The sequence below is a fragment of the Mastomys coucha genome, unplaced genomic scaffold (assembly GCF_008632895.1).
Source record: "Mastomys coucha isolate ucsf_1 unplaced genomic scaffold, UCSF_Mcou_1 pScaffold5, whole genome shotgun sequence".
NCBI classification, from domain to species: Eukaryota; Metazoa; Chordata; class Mammalia; order Rodentia; family Muridae; genus Mastomys; species Mastomys coucha.
The window spans coordinates 1,552,726-1,557,468 of record NW_022196911.1 but is presented as its reverse complement, the minus strand read 5'-3'; the positions used below and the strand labels follow the sequence as shown (position 1 = coordinate 1,557,468).

The 4,743-nt window shown below is 42.6% G+C and overlaps 1 protein-coding gene and 1 long non-coding RNA gene across 6 annotated transcripts in view; both read right to left on the bottom strand.

The window, feature by feature from the left end:
* Positions 1-4,743, bottom strand: part of Esr1 (estrogen receptor 1) — a 381,713-nt gene that overhangs the window by 213,370 nt on the left and 163,600 nt on the right. The gene's annotated exons all lie outside the window — the stretch shown is intronic.
* Positions 149-2,141, bottom strand: LOC116078811. Of its 2 annotated transcripts, none has more exons than XR_004113636.1 (2): positions 2,027-2,141; positions 149-430 (listed from the first exon to the last, which is right to left on the bottom strand). It is a non-coding gene; the product is annotated as an uncharacterized LOC116078811 (long non-coding RNA). The 2 variants fall into 2 exon arrangements; XR_004113637.1 differs by having other exon boundaries at positions 149-433; positions 2,027-2,115.

Below are 4,743 nucleotides of genomic sequence, written 5' to 3'. Positions count from 1 at the left end.
AGAAAAAGAAAAAGAAAAAAAAAAGAAAAAAAGAAAGAAAAAAAGAAGAAAGAAAAGAAAAAACCCAGGATGTTTAATCATGCATCCCAAATTCTATTTTCACATGAATCATTTCTAATTAATTTTATCAGAAACAACACCCACCTTCTTCAAGTTACATTTTGCTTTTATTTTTTAAGTGAACCACAAAGCATTACTAATATCCAATTCTATTCCCCAAAGATGTTTTGAAAGGAGGAATTCTAGGAAAGACAACAGCCCTGGAAAGTTCCCTTTTCTTCATAAAAATGAAGTCAGAAGAAATTCTCTCTGTCCTTACAAGACCCCAATCGACCGAACATGGTGACGTGAGGCCTTTGGGTCCAGTCTCTGTAATCCATCTGCAAAGCCACAGTTGTTTCAAGCACCTGGCACAGAGTCAAGCCAACAGCTGCTGCAACAAAGCATGATGGGAATTAGTGACCACCACCTCACCACAGTACCCCAGAGACAATGAGTCGCCTTCAACAATGCTTCTCCTAGCTCCACACACAAGTAAACGCTGGTATGCAGCCCAGAATAGGACCTTCTGAAAGTGCTCTTCCTACTTCAATAACATCCAGCACAGGGTTTTGACGACCCTGAGAACACAGTGCCTTGCCTCAAGACCAGATTTTAGAAGGTCTGGAGGACTGGGTTGGGGGGACCAAAGGAAAAAAATGGGTAATAGAGAATCAAACAAAGGAAGAGGCCGTGTAACCATTGGGGTGACTAATTCAAAGGCAGGTAGCATTCCCCAAACCTCCTGGTCTTCCCTCTTTGTCCTTTTTGCTTCCAGAAAGTTCTCCAAGCTTTCTTACCACATCAACTCCTTTAAAGATAAAACCCTGATGGCCAGAACTGGTAGAAAGAATTTCAAAGTGTTCCCATCCTGAGAAACAAGGAAAATAAAATGTTCTTGCAATCTGAGAGACGGGATAAAACCCAGAGACCCTGAGCAGGGTTCTGCCAAGTGGTCTGGTTCCGCACAGTCAAGGATAAGTTTGTGCTCCAGCTCAGGGTCATTTTGATGCTTTAAGGGGAGAGGAAAAGATTGCTGACTGAGATCAGATTAGTGCAGAGTATGGAGATACGGGGGTCCTTCAAACTCCTGGGACCCTTTAAAACGATGGATTCCTGATTCACTAAGTGCTAACTAAGAATTTCACCTATCCTTGAGAGTCTCTCCCAAGTTCTATTGTAGGCAAAATTCTGCCTAGGCATTCTGATGAAAAGTAAGGACAGAAAGTCAGGCATTTAAGATTCCACAAGTAGGGACTTCCCTAGCACATCTGCTGCAACGGTGCAGACATTACTGATCTTCTTAACTTGACTGAGACCTCTTCAAAAATAAGAAGACCGAGCCAGGCAGTGGTGGCGCACGCCTTTAATCCCAGCACTTGGGAGGCAGAGGCAGGAGGATTTCTGAGTTAGAGGCCAGCCTGGTCTACAGAGTGAGTTCCAGGACAGTCAGGGCTACACAGAGAAACCCTGTCTCGAAAAAAAAAAAAAATAAGGAGACCGGCTAATCTACTTTATCAGCCCCAACACTTGTGTCTGACTATTGGAGTAAATCAATTCGCGTTTCATGATGGCCATTTTTCTTTCTTTGACACTTAGCACAATGGCCTCAAGATTCCCCCAGGGTCTTGCGAATGGAAAAACAAAAAACCTCCTTTTTAATAATACTTCGATTCTACAGGTAATTTCAAGAGAGTAAAGAAGAAGAAGAAATAACAGATGTGGTCAATAGGTGCAAAGCTTTTGTTCATCTTGTGGCCACTGGACAGTTAAAGGATGCATGAAGAAACATGGATTGATTGGCGTGTAAATTTCCCCCAGGGTGGTGTTCAGAGTCCTCAAACCTAGGGACAGTTTCTTTGAGGTATGCTGCAGTGGCCCTGTAGCCTGGTAAAGAGTAAACACCTGATGGTCACCCAGCAAAAGCAGACTTGTCATTGAAACATACCCTCCCGGGGATCCAGACCACCCAAATCAGTGTGCTCACACTTCTTCCAGAGAGCATCATCACAGACGACCTTCATCACACCCCTGCGAAAGTGTTGTGCTTGCTCAGAGATATTTGTGAGTGCTCAGTCTAGAATCTTCTACTTCTTGTTGATCTAGAACAATGGTCTAGAACCTGTGGGTCACGACCCCCATCGGGGTCACATATCATGTATCCTAGTGATCAGAATTGTAAATACAGTGTAGTTCCTAGCAACAGCAGATTTACAGTTATGAATTTAATTTTAAGGTTGAGGAGTCACCACAGCATGAAGAGCTCTATTAAAGGGTAGTTGAGAACAACTGATCTAGGAGCTATTTCTCTCCCCGATTCTGGAACTCCTCTCAAGAAGGAAAATGGTCCTACTGTGTGGCCTATACATGCTACTCACCTGCAGTGCCTTCACTTCATCTGCAGAAGGAAAGATGTGAATGTATCTATCTCTGGAAGCACTCCAGCACTAACTTCCAATCCAACAGTCTTTTGTATGCTCCTGAGGCCCATATGGCTTTGCTGACTAGCTCAATAATGTTCTAAGCAAGTGATGTTTTTACTGCTTCCAGGAAGTTGTGGTTGCTGTGCCAAACTGCAGAAGTATGGGTGTATTTAGAGAATGTTACAATGTTAGGAGTAATAGACTTGGACCTGGGTCTCAGGCTATGTGTGATTCTTGGCAAATACCAAAATAGGTGACTCCTTGGGGGGGGGGGTCTTATGTCTCTGCCAGTGACTGCCATATGACCAGAGAGACAGTATATGTAAATGCTATAGAATATTCTATAGCATGAACCTCTATAGACCAACTAAAAAGAAATGAGTGAAAACTGCTCCAATATAAAGGGGTGTGTAGGGGTGTGTGTGTGTGCATATTAACAAGAAAATCCACAGGAAAAGTAATGCGTAGAGTGATATGTCATTTGTGTTGTCAAAGTATATGTGTGTGTGCATATATGTAAAATATTTGTTAGAAACACTAGAAAGAACTTACATATTAAGAGGGGTACAGTGGGGTTTAGTATGAGACAGACAAAAAGGAAACTTCATTCTTCATCAAACACCACGTTGTATTACTTAACTTTTGCCCTCCATATTTGTTTGATGCTTTTTAAATGGTCAAAAAAGAGGCAGTGAACATTTCTCTTCCAGAGCAATACTAAGCCGGTGTCAGTAACTTCCACTTCGTTTCTGGTTCTTGGTCTTCACCCCTCTGCTCTGCCCCCCATGGGCTAAGCAGCAAACTTCACCATCAGAACCTTGGTAAGCAAGGAAAAGCCACTGTGTCCTCCCACAGATCAGGAGAAAGTGTGGGCCGTGCTTTTGCCTCTTCAGAAACTGAAATTCAAGCAAAGCTTCCAGGGCTGCCCGAGGCCAGTGGGTCACAAAGCCCTCCACTGGGGATAGTTTTCACTTACTGCCTTTCCAAGCCCGCCGGCTTGCCTGTTGCTTTAAGATGACCCACTGTCCATCTCTTGAAGGTTTGTATCTCCTCTCTGCGGAACACAGAGCATCCCTCACCTTCGCCCTACACTGGGCAAGATAGCAGAAGGCACATTGGAACATCCTAGACTCAGCTCTTTGCCTGGTAACAGCCCCATTTCCCCTGGGCAATCAGAATAGTTACAAACAACTCTGTGTCCCCTTATGCTGCCCATTAGCCTATGGGAACAAAGGGCCAGCTGAAGCCTAGTGGCCCTTTTCACTTGTGACATCTCTTTTAGAAATATGCTATCCCTGAGGCAATAGGTCCCGATGCTAAGTATCAGGCTCTGTAGTCAAATTAATTGGGTTCTATACTGGCTTTCTTTCTCCTATACCTTAGTTTCCTCATCTGTAAAATAAGGATAAATCAAAGTGCTGATTTACCATAAATTTGGGGAGAATTAAATGAGATGATGCATAACATACAACCTTGGGCAGGACAAGTACTCATTAAATGCTCACTATCGTTACGATTATTAGGCACTAAGTCTCCAGACCAGCACTGCTCAACTTTTGTTAGAACAGTATTTGGAAGAAAATACCCTCAAACAGGTCTATTGTAACCTATCATTTCTTAGTAATAAAACAGTGGTTTTGCCCTTAAGTAATTGTCTCTGGATCATATATCTTGTAAGGTTGTATTTGTACAGTCAGGTATAAATTGCACTGAAACTCCTTATCCTGGCAAAGAAAACAAACAGACAGACAGACAACAACAACTATCACAATCAGCCAATCAGATAATGCTTTCAGAGCTGGAAATTGAGCTAGTGTCTAAGAAAACCAGCCAGTCTCAAAATATTTACAATCTGTATCCAAACAGCTTTTAAATAGCCAAGAATTATGGTGGACCTGTATAAACTGTCTGAGACATTCAGCTGTCTCCCTCGAAAGAGCCTAACCTGAACTAGTAGCTCACATCTAGCCTTCGCATCTGGCCTTCACATCTGGCCTTCACATCTGGCCTTCGAATGAAAACAAATTGATTGAAACCAGAAATGATAAAACTGCCAGAAAAAAAAAAAAACATAGGTAGTACCATCGGAAATACAAGTGTGGGAAAGGGCTTTCTGAGCAGGATTCTACTTGTCTAGGAACTGAGGCTAACAGTTGACAGTAAAATGAAGTCTTTGGCACAGCTAAAACTGAATAAGGAGGAGGCTCACAAGGCGAAAGAGAGTATTTGTCATCTAGATTTCTAACAGGGGATTAGTGTCCAGAATATATAAAGAACTCAC